Source organism: Leptonychotes weddellii, chromosome 4 (assembly GCF_054177405.1).
Source record: "Leptonychotes weddellii isolate Sample4059 chromosome 4, ASM5417740v2, whole genome shotgun sequence".
NCBI lineage: Eukaryota > Metazoa > Chordata > Mammalia > Carnivora > Phocidae > Leptonychotes > Leptonychotes weddellii.
This window is the reverse complement of record NC_138372.1, coordinates 30,827,906-30,840,385: the sequence shown is the minus strand read 5'-3', so window position 1 is coordinate 30,840,385 and position 12,480 is coordinate 30,827,906. Positions and strand designations below refer to the sequence as shown.

At 44.9% G+C, this 12,480-nt stretch overlaps 1 pseudogene; it reads left to right on the top strand.

The window, feature by feature from the left end:
- Positions 1–7,311: 7,311 nt before the first annotated feature.
- On the top strand, positions 7,312–8,355 carry LOC102737094 (olfactory receptor 2G3-like; annotated as a pseudogene).
- The last annotated feature ends 4,125 nt before the right edge of the window (positions 8,356–12,480 follow it).

Sequence of the window (12,480 nt, the reverse complement as noted above, 5' to 3'; positions counted from 1 at the left end):
GTGCTTGCTCTACACAGCAGCCATTGCAGCATGACAGAGGCTATGTGAGGACTCAGCCCCATGGAGTCAGCCTCACCAAGGCTGAGTTGGCCATTGCCACTGCTATGTGCCAGACCCCAGCTGCAGAGACAGATGCTGAGCCTTTGATGTGGTACCATTCCCTGAGGGAGCTGCCAGTTACCTGGTGACACATAAATTACATTAGACACTTTCCATCACGAAGGGGCTGCAGTCTGTCGTTCCAGGGATAGACACATATTCAGGTTTCCTGCCTGAAGTATCTCTGACAATCCACCACTAATGGTCTTACAGAGTGTGTTATCCATTGCCATAATATCCCATGCAGCATCATCTCCAACCAGGAGACACACTTTACTAAAATATATATATATATATGACAGTGGCCTTACACTCACAAAACTCAGTGGTCTCCCATTGTGCCCAAACACCCAGAAATATCTGGGTCTAATAGGATGAAGGAGTTACCTACTGAAGGCTCAGTTAGTGTGCCATGTGGGAGAAAACATCCTGTAGGGTTCTAGTGCCATCATAAAGAATGCAGTTTATGATTTGAAACAGCAATCATGGTTTAAGTGGTACCATCTTCCTCTGAAGGGACACACGGATCCAGGTGTGATGGGATTGGTCCCTCTCTCTAATATATGAATTAACACTCCAGAGGAATTTCTGCTTCTTATCTCTGCAACTTTGGGTTTGGTGTGTTTGGAGGTTCTAGTGCTCAAAGGAGGAATCATTTCACTAGGGAAGAAAACCTTGGTTCTGTTTAATTAAAAGCTGAGATCGCCTCTTCGCCACCACTGCTAAACCAACAGGCATAGTGACATGATGGTGGTGAAACCTGACTGCAGTGTGTTTGGGAGGGAAATGTAGGACAGGAAGTGGGGAAAGGAAGTGCACACCACTCTCCCTAGGAGACTTCCTCCAGAGGGGAGCAAGGAAATGGGTGGCAACTGGCAGGGAAATGGGCCACAAAGTGATTTTCCCCTCTCCCTGCTCTCTTTCACATAACTAATGCCTTCATTTTCTTTCTCTTCAACAAAAATAGAGGGGGAGTTTGCAGGTAGGAGGATGAAAGCCAGCTGAGGTTTTCCCCTGGATAAGCACAGGCAGTGTCGGATAGGGGACTCACTTTGCTGAATTGAATTGCACATACTAATAGAAGGAATGATGAAAACTTGAAGGGGGCTCTTGAAACACCATACTAATATCTACCACATGTTCCACTAACCTCCCTCCAGTGCTCATGGCAGATGTTACTGATCAATCATGGCTGTCTTTCTCAGTGAGCCTGGGGTGTCTTGGCATCTGTCTTGATCCAGTATTCTAGGTAGTTGCTACCAACCAGAGTTTGAAAATAAGACAACTCCATTTGCCATCTCCAAGTAGCACTAATGTTTGACTCCGGTGACAGTGATTTCAAATCAAAGAAGGCTACTTCAGACTTCTCATCTTCTGTTGTCCAAGGGGATGTCTCCCCCATCTATGCTTGGGTGAGATTCTGACCACAATTATGAGGTACCTGCTATGTGTCCTGCCCCAGGCAAGAAGCAGAGCTGCTGGGTGAGAAGGAGATGTTGTGGTGCCTGATCACTCTGAGTCTCATTGTGAAAATATATGTTTGTAGGACAAGCAGATCAACCATCTGACTTACACTAGGGAGTCATGTCAAGCATAAATGATATGCAAATTTTACTACATCTGTTCCATACCTGATCACATTTAATCCCCACAGCTACCCTATACTCTTATTGCCCCATTTTACTGGTCTAAGAACTGAGGTACAGGGAGGCTGGTATCTTGTCCAATACTACATTATTAGTAAGTGGCAGAACCAGGATTTGAGCTTAGGCCTTCCGACTGTTCAGGGCTTTGCTCCCATGTGGAATATTTATCAATTGTTTCATCCTGAGCCAGGTTCTGTGAAAAATCTCGTAATTGTTGGGGAGCATATTCTCTTCCCTGCAGGAAGCCACAGCCTTTGGGGGCACTGGATGTCAGAACACAACATAGGCCAGGACCCAGCAGGGCATGATGTAGAGAGTGCATCAGGCTCCTGGGGACTGAGAGAAGAATAGAACCCTTCCCTGCTATCCTCCTTTTCCCAAAACCCCTGTGGATTCTTTATGGTCCATGGAAGTCTTCCCTGGCGTGCCTTCCTGACCCTCACCTCTTGCACTTCTCAATCCATGTACTTACGGTAACTGACACCCACCCATCTGTCCCCTTGTACTCCAAGGCAGAGTAGGAGGAAGCCTGCGGAGAAGAGAGGGTTACTGAGCTGGGAGGGTCAGGGCACCTGGGCGTTGTAGGCATTGAGTGCCAGTCTGGGGAGGTGAAGTGTGGTCAGGGATTGGGAGGGCTGCGATGGGCCCTGGAGAATCCCACAACACAGAGGCTCATTAAGAAACTACTTGATTTGTCTTCCCTGAGGATCAGGAACAGAATATGAAAGAGGGACCAGCAGGTTCCCAGCTTATCCCACACTGAGCCCAGTGCCAGGTAAGGAGGAAAGGGGCAGAGGCAGGGGCCCGAGCCATGCAGTCCCATCCCTGGGCATCCTTGCCTGATGTTTCCTGCCTATCCCTGCCTGTCTCACTGGATGCCTGTTTGCCTGCTTTCCATCTACCTCAGGTCCTCCTGGGCATCTGCTCGGCTTCCTGACCTCAGTCCTCCTGTGTTATTGATTTCTCTCTGTACAGTGATCTGTCTCTTTGTCTTTCTCTCTTCCTCCTTATTTGTCTTTTGGGTGTGCTTCTCAGTTGAGGGGGATAGAGGTGGAAGGAAGTGAAGGCTTGCTGCTATGGAGCTGAAGCAGTTGGCTCTCCATAGAGGATATAGGACAAGGCCCTGGTAGGAGAGATGAAAGTGGGGATGACAAGTTATAGAAGATAAGAGCTGAAGGGAGATGTTAGAACTGGGAAAATTTGTAATGCACTTATTTGGGAAAGGGAGGGAGGTGATTGCTTCCAAACAGGATACTAATATCCTGTCATTCCTCTCTGGTACAGCTCTAGGCCAGGCCCTGGGATGGCTGCAGAGGAGCCTCACAGTGGGCTTGGGGCCCCCATTCATCTATTCCTGGCCCTTCTATCCCATCTCCCTCTACACTCCTCTTTTCCTCAGTTCTGTACCATATTCTGGTCGCTGAGTATGTAGCCAGGACTGGGGATGGGATGCCTACTGAGAGACTACTGCAATTGTCCAGGCATCAGACATCAGGTCCAGGTGGAGCTGGAAGGAGAGCATGGAGGGATGGCAAAGTCTTCAACTCTTCCAGATAGAGTAGACCAGAGACACTCCTGCCCAATCAGCAGACTGGTCACAATACATTTTGAGATTTTTTTTTTTTGGTAATATAACTGTGTACTATATTTTTTAAATTCAATTAGCCAACATATAGTATATCATTAGTTTTTGATATAATGTTCAATGATTCATTAGCATTTTGACATTTTGTTTGATCGTCTCATGGGGTCAGCAGGTTCACAACCTTCCAGGCCATCTGATTTTATCTGTGGACTACCCTCACTAATGTAAGTTGGTTACATTACACTGGATCTTGCCTCCCTAGTGTAACTCCCAACTGTACTCTTGAAACCACCCAGAACAAGTCTTATATAAGTCTCCTACATGAAAGCCTTTTAAAGAGTTGGGCCTCAGCTTCCAGAATGCCCTTCACCTTTCATTCCACATGGCAAACATCCCCAATTGCTTCAACTCTTGCCCATATGATGTGGCTTCCAGACCCTTCTTTATAACCTGTTTCAACATATCCACACTCCCTTTAAAATGTGGCCCCAGAAGTGAGAAAGATGCCCCACATGAAGTCTGGCTACTGCAGATACAGTTCCAAGACCTGTCAGCATCCTTTCGTGATCTGTCAGCATCCTTTCTCAATGATGTCATTCACATTGACTTTGTAGAAAGTTTCCTTACACGGATCCACTTTCAGTCCTCGGTTATTGCCCAGTGAACTGCTGCCCCACGTGACCTGTTATCGTTGGCTTTTTGAACCCAAGGAAGGGGCAGAGAATTTTAGCTTTGTGCTATAGCATTTCTTTTCTTGACATCAGCTTCTTGTTCTATCCATTTGAGACTTGAAATTATACTTTCAACCACTGGATTAGGTTGTCTTCCTCACCATCTATATGAGAGGCTGTGAAGGAAGAACACATAAGACTGATTGGTCCATGGGAAGATGATCTTGAATTTGCTGGTGGTCACAGTTAAATGATCTGTATCCAACTCATTCTTTTTTTTTTTTTTTAATATCCAACTCATTCTTACCTCCTTCCCTTCCATTTGTACTCTTCCTAAAGCTGCCTCTCATGACTTGTGCCCTTAGTACTGTAGCTGTCCAATTCCTCAGAGACCTTGCAATGTCACTTCTCTCTCCTTCTCTTTTGACCTCCCCGTAGTGTATATACATTCTGAACTCCCTTCTCTCTTAAAAAAAAAAAAAAAAACAGGAACACATGCAAAACGTCTCTTCCACCTTATGTCCCAACCTTAGATATCTCCTCCTTACTCCACTTTACAGCCTAGTTCACTTCTCAAAACCTACTGGTGTCTGATTTCTGCCTTCATCACTCCACCAACAGTTCCCATTTCCAAGCCAAGAATAATTTCCACATTATTATATTTTTAAAGTTTTATTGCTCCTGCCCTTTCTGTAGTTTCTGGCACCATATGCCCTTTTGAAGATGCCAACTCCCTCAGTTTGTGGCACCAAGCTCCCCTGCCTCCCTGATGCTCTTGCTCAAGCCCTGGCTCTTCCATTGCTGATCTCTCATGCTCCAGATTGCAGCTTTTGATTCTTTGCTTTCTCTGAGGTGTCCTGAATAGTTCTCATCCATTTTATGCCTAATTACCTCCAAAATTTTGATCTTCCACTTAAATCTCCTTCCTGAGTTTCAAGGCTATCTGTCCTATTCTCTGATGGTCAGATCCTCAAAGCTACCTCATGTTTCAAGCTCTATGTCTATAACAGAGTTAATCATTACCTTCCAGCCACTTCCTGCCCCATGCCATCTCTCTCTCCTCCACCTCTACCCAGGTTTTGTCTTGAAATTGTTCCCAAGCCTGAAACCTCAAGCTCATGTTTGTCCCCTCCCTCTTTCTCACCTTCCGTACCTCTCAGATACCAAGTTCTGTTGATTCCATTTTCTATACCTCTCTATAATCTCTCTTCTCTTCTTTGTTGTCTAGAATATTACGTTGCTTCTGCCTTTTTTCCATACCCCTCAAATGGTCTTCCTCCAATGCCTTCTCCTAACTTCTACCCAAGAAGTGATGTTTCTAAAGCCTAAGTCTCAATGAATTACTTTTCTGCTTAAAACTCATCTGCAACGGGGCGCCTGGGTGGCTCAGTTGTTAAGCGTCTGCCTTCGGCTCAGGTCATGATTCCCGGGTCCTGGGATCGAGCCCTGCATCGGGCTCCCTGCTTGGCCGGGAGCCTGCTTCTCCCTCTCTCACTCCCCCTGCTTGTGTTCCCCTCTCTCGCTGTGTCTCTCTCTGTCAAATAAATAAAATCTTTAAAAAAAAAAACAAAACTCATCTGCAACTTGCCATGACTTAAATGATCAACTCCATGCTCTTTAACAAGATATATAATATCCTTTATAATCTTTTCCCTCTTGCCCTGTGCAGACTAGCCCACGCTCAGACTTTATGGCTTGTGCTCCATGTTTTCACAAAGTTCTCCCTTAGTTATGGTCCTTTGTACCTGTTATTCCATCTTTTTAAAAACTCTTCCTTAAGTTCCTTGCTTAGCTAATTCCTGCTCATCTTTTAAGATTCACATCATGTATCCTCTTCTTGGTGAAATCTAACTCCCAAAGGCTACCTAGGTGCTTCTTTAATGGACTCCTGTGACACCCTGTACTTACTTCCATCAGCACTTATTGATTGACTGCCATTCATTGTTTACCAGTCTCTTTCCTATGCATGGTCTTTGAGGGCAGAGATTTTTATTACTCTATCCCTAGTGCTTAGCATAGAGCTTTGGCTGCTAGCACATATTTCCATCATAGTGCTAAACACATTAGAATGTGGTTAGTGCCTCTATTCTTCTATTTCTCCAACCAGACTGTAAGCTCCTTGAGGATTAAGAATATAACTTGTTTGTCCTTGTCTCTTCAGCTCCTAGAACAGAACCTGGTAGGTAGACGGTGCTCAGTGTTTGTTGACCATTTGATGAATGACACCATGAGGAAGGGGATTTGATGGGAGCTTACATTACTAAGCTCCTGCTCTGTGCTAGCCACAGTGCTAGGCGCTTCACACATATTATGTATTACTTCTCACGAGCTCTCTTCCTGGTAGGTATTACACAGAATTTACAGAGAAGGAAATGGGGTTCAAGGAGATTAAATTACTTGAATAGGGTCACAGTTGAAGTACCAAGACTTGAAGTCCAATCTTCTGATTCCAAATCCCATGCTCCACTAGAACACGCCACCTTCTATGGCACCACAATCAAGGAATCAGCCCTAACTTTTAAGATATAAACTAAATCCATGCACAGTCTTTAAATGTGTCTCCCTTCCAGTCAGAAACCTCAACTGCAAGAAAGAAAGAACTCCAAGGGATAGATTACCATTGGGAGGGGTATTCCCATTAGGCTGCAGGGATTCAGAGATGCTGAAGCTGCCTTTAAGCAAACAAACAAGCAAGAAACAATAACCAAAAAAAAACCCAGTTATTATTCTGCCTCTATTATAGTTTTAGGGTCAAGCAGGAAGACCCTTCCCTTCATTTGTGGGTAAAGCCAGGATGAGACAGAGTGGTGAACAACTTCATCTCAAATAAAATCACATGTGAGGAAGCTTCCAGAGACCCAAAAGATTCAAGAAACTCAGACATGGGTTTTTTCTAAAGACTTTTAACATTTCTGGATTCATATATCTTCCCACATTTCTGAGTCACCCCCTCTATATATCTGTAATGATCAGAAGGTTAAAGCACCAAAGTAAAAGGTTCTGAGTGTTTGTTTTTTGAGAAGAGGGATGGGAGAGCTTCAGATCATCATCCCACTCTATAGCCATACTAAGGGAGAAGAACCCCAAGCAATGTACTGTGATGGTAGCTCCTGAAGGACAAGAAAGCAGGTGGCCTTGCTGGGCAGATAGAATAAAATGAGTCTCTGGTAGTCTTAAAAAAAGATTTGGGCCTGAGAAACAGAAAATTCCAAGAAGGTGTCCCTCCCCACCTCCCCCCCAAATCTAGCCTCGCCCCAGCTAGATCTCAGTCTCTGACCTCATATTAGTTCCAAGTAGTATCTGAGTAACCACTGACCTTCTCAGCAAGTGAATGGTCATGGTCCCTGAATGTGCATCCTATGCTGGGTCACTAGCAGTTCCATTTCTCTTTCTGCAGCTGAAGGAGAATGCAGAACTTCCCCTGGGACAACCACAGCTCTGTGTCTGAATTCATCCTTCTGGGCTTCTCCAGGGATTCCCACATTAATGTAATCCTCTTCAACATCTTCCCCTTTCTCTACCTCTCTACACTTGTGGGCAATGGGCTCATTGTCACCTTGATCCACGTGGACTCCCGCCTCCACACACCCATGTAGTTCTTCCTCAGTGTCCTTTCCATGTTGGACACGAGCTATGTCACCCCTACTGTGCCCCAGATGTTGGTACATCTAATCTGCCAGAAGAAAACTATCTCCTATGTTGGGTGTGTGGCCCAGATGTACATCTTTCTGGTGTTGGGCATCACTGAGGGCTGGCTGTTCTCTGTCATGGCCTATGACAGATATGTAGCCATTTGTTACCCACTCAGGTACAAAGTTATCATGACCCCATGGCTGTGTGGGGCAATGGTGGTCTTTTGTGGATTGTGGGGAATCAGCTGTTCCCTAGTCTACACTGTCTTCACCATGTGCCTGCCCTACTGTGGCCCCAGTGAGATCAATCACTTCTTCTGCGAGGTCCCTGCTGTTCTGAAGCTGGCCTGTGCAGACACATCCCTCAATGACCAAGTAGATTTCATCCTGGGCTTCATCCTTCTCCTGGTACCCCTTTCCTTCATTCTGGCCTCTTATGTCTGCATCTTTGCCACCATCTTGAAGATCCACTCAACCCAGTGTCGACTCAAAGCCTTCTCCACCTGTGCTTCCCACAACACTGTGGTCACCATGTTCTGTGGACCTGCCATGTTATGTACATGAATCCTGGGGCCAATGCCTCCCCAGAGCGGGACAAGAAACTGGCTCTGTTCTACAATGTTATCTCTGCCTTTCTCAACCCCATCATCTATAGCCTTAGAAACAAAGATTTGAAGAGGGCTTTCCTCAAGTTAACAGGCTGGGGCAGGGCCTCTGAGTGAGGCCACTGGAGCACAGAAGGCCACAACCAGAACTGAAACCACAAGTTCTACCCCATTCCATCCCATTACCCACAAGATAGGCAAGAATCACTGACTGATAAGGGAGATAATATGTAAGGTAGGTGCCTGGGTGGGACTTGTTGATGGCTGCAGCAGCTGAGCTACCTTCAAACATTAAGAGAACAAACTGTAGACAGAGTGCCAAGTCAGGACCTATGTCTGATTCATTTCTGTTTCCCTGGGCTCAGCCAAGGGTCTGGCACAAACAAAGCATCATTAACATTTGCTAATCAAATGACTGAGTTCATGAGGATTGAGCCTATTAAATCAACTTAGGATGGCCAGGACAAGAAGACTAACAGGACCCATATCAGTGACTTTATTTTATCTCAGTCAGGAGCATGAACAGATCTAAAGAAACATAGTCTTAGGAAAAAGGAAAAGTGGCCTTAGAAATAGGGTTCAGAAATTGGTCATTGTTCATCCAGCACTTCCATGGGAGTGTGGGTCCCAGGGTACATGGAGAGTCCCTGCTGTGGTGAAGAGATATTTTGAGGGGCCTCTTGGTATACAGATGAAACATCACCCAAACCATACCACACTGGGTCAGAGCTCATACTTTGCAGCAAACCATCACCTTGTAAGATTGCTGTGAGAAGTTAACATAGGTAAAGTTCTCAAAACAGTGCTTGATGCATTGCACGCTTTACATAAACACTGCCATTCTACTTGTTATGCTCTACTTCTTTTTCCTAATACCACAATTACCAAGCAACTGATTGAGACCATTTCAGCTTCAAAAGAGGGGCCACTCTGCTCTCTGGAAAGTATAGCTAACATTATAAATGAACAGGTTGGCATTTGTTTATACTTCATTCTGGTGTGAATTTAGTAAATCTGGGTCTGTCACCAAGAAGCTCATGAAATATGAATTGGCAAAACTACAGAAAAATTATGACACCCTTTCAAGATATCAAATGTAGAGGCCCTGACTACAAACAACCAGCACTCCTCAAAGATACCTTCATTGATTTTCTCACATGGTAGAGCTTTTTATTTGTTCAAATCTAAACTGAGTAATAATGGTGTTACTAGAGTACTTGATTCAAGAGGATACTGACAGGAATGGCAAGATATAATGATCATAATGGTGCTGGCTTCTCTTACCAGTGTCAGAACTTTTCACCCATAGCTGTGGCCCCTTTGACTCTCCAGCACCTTGGAGGAGACACAGAAAAGTTGCTCCACAGAATCTCAGGAATTGTACTGACAACGCAGTGCCTATCATACCAAAAAAGGCAGGCAATACTCCAGTAGCAAGAAAGGCAAGCAACACTTCAATGAAGCCTGAATCAGAAAGGTAAGCTGTCACAAGGAGCCCCTACTGACCACAAAATCTCCTCCAATTTTGCCTTCACTCTTTCTACCACCAGAAAAAAAAAAAAAGAGGAAAAGAGGCAGGAGTTCCTGGCATTCATTTTATCCTTGTCATGATTCTGAATTCCCACAGTCCACAGAACTATTTCAGCTATTCCTGTTCCAAATTTGGCTTTGAATTTGAAAGTCTAAATCACCTAATGGATACAAGTGACAGGTTATTCAGTGAAATGATGCCTTAGAAAAATACTGTCAGATTCTCACTTTGAACACAAAGGAAATTCAAAACTATTATGCCACCTTGTGATTAATATCAGGCCTCTTTAGCCTCAGAATTATGGAACCATCATTAACTAATAGTCCTCAATAAAACAGTAATGGTTCCAACAAAAGTAATACAGATTCAACCCAACCAGATATCATTGAAGGTACTTTGAACTCAGCAAGTAAAGTAATAATAATTGTGGTATTAATGGCAGTTATTACTATAACTTGAATTTGGAAGAATAATATTTGGCCTCACATTTCACAGCTGGTTATAGGACATTTGCTGAACATATTTTGGAAAGCAGTAAGGAAGGGGGCTTGAGGAGAGATGCTGGGCATTGGGAGAGAGCAAGCAGATACCACACAGAAGGATTGACAGGACACACCAAGCCCCCAAATCACACGGGCAAAGGATGGATAGTAGAGATATTATGGGAGTTCGTCATGCTTTCCAGGTTACATCAAGATAATAGTGGTACAATGGGAGGAAATGGGAGGACAAGGGGATTTGATTAGGCCAGAGAACAGTGTTGTGGGATTAAGGGTTAGAGAGAACTGGGGGAGTTCTGGAAGAGAGGGAATACAGGAAATTTAGACTTCAGGGTGCAAAATATTCCAGGTGATTAGGAAAAAAGTCTATGCTAGAGTGTTGCCTCTAGGGAAAATTCAAGGAAACTTGGCAGGGAAGGGAATAAAAGCCAAAACAAAAACAAAAACAAAAACCCCTACCTCATTGAGACCCAACTTAACAGAGAATTTATTTAACAATAATTTCTTTTCTTAAAGATTTTATTTACTCATTTGAGAGAGAGAGTGAGTGAGAGAGGGAGCACAAGCAGGGGGAGTAGCAGGGGCAGAGGGAGAAGCAGGATCCCCATTGAGCAGAGAGCCCAATGCAGGACTCGATCCCAGGACCCCAGGACAATGACCCGATCTAAAGGCAGATGCTTAACCAACTGACCACCCAGGCGTCCCTAACAATAATAATTTCTAATCCCATCCTTAAATACATATCTGCCTCCTATGAACTGTGCTGGTTTGTAGACCAAACTCCAACAGGACAGGGGCTGTGACTTCTTTCAGCAGTGCCAGGGATCCGGGAATGACAATGGGCAATCAACTGGCTCCCATCAGCGAACTATAGGGAAGTAGAGACGGTGGGAAATCTGGCTTAAATAAAACCTTGCTACCTTCCTTGATTTCTCTGTTTCACCAACACACCAAGCCATCAAGTATTCTTCCTTCTTTCTTTGTCACATCTTTCAGCATCTCCCTATTCATTGCCACCATCCAAGACAAGCACCTTCATAAACCATGCCCAGATCTCCCTCAGTAAGTGCTCTTCAATCCAACCCCTCATCAGGTCTTCCAAGCCCTTCTTCTGAAAATACTGTGTCACCACCTCTCCTCCACCCCAGCCCTCACCCCTGATGCTCAAAAATGTAGGTTGTTCATCATTGTTAAGATAAAATCTATTATCACCCGAATTACAAACTATAGCAATCTGTCCTTGTAGAGAAACTAATAAAACCTCATCACACTTTAGCCACAAGACTCACCTCTCCACTACCTTGGTCCCTGAATGTCTAGCTGTAGAAGAGCCATCAGGTGGACTTCCCACCTTCTGGAAGAAACTTCAACAGCGAGGAAGACTTCTCCCCCATTATCGAAGCAGCCCACTTCCCCACAAGGCCAGAAGCAGGAAGCTCTCATCAGCTACCAAGTACCCTCCACCAACCCCATAGCTCCCTAATCCCTCCCCCACAAGGGGAAGGAACACCTCAAAAACCCATGGGACCCTTCACTTTCTGCCTGAAGCCCTCTGGAACTGCTGCCTGGAACTTTGTCATGCCAGGTACTGGAGTCTATTGGTGCAGCTATACCCACCCACCCAAATGCCCTGCCTAGCTCAGCCCTGTTTCATCTCTGAGTAAATGCTTTAGGACAATATTAGCACCTAAGTACTAGAGACGAAATCTCTATCAGCTCAGAAATCCTCAGAACTCTCTAGTCATTCATTATTCCCAGACTCTGCTCATCAGCCCCATTTACCCAAGTCCCCACTTCTCCCTTTCCCCAGTTCTCCCTCTCTTTGCCATCTCAGCCCCATATTCAGCCACTGCCCCTCTCAGTATCCTCAACCTAGAATTCTCCCTGGGGACACCAGACCCCTGTCACTCTCTAAAAAGGAGGTTCTTTGTTCTCACTCCTGACCTGTGAGTTCCCAGACATTCTCATCCCAATGACCTCTTCTCCCACTTCCTTTCTGGTCACCTCAAGCCACACCCACAATGGAGTTCATCACCCCTAAAACTGCACCGCTCCCTAATAAGAATCCAAGCATTCCCACTGCACTGACCGTACGTAAACACTTTCTACAGGGCTCATTAGGCTGTCCTTTGCCTACTTCTCAATGTCATCTCTACCTCTCCTGCTCATTTTATTGTGACCATAGGAGTCTTCTTCCAGGTCTTCAGAAAA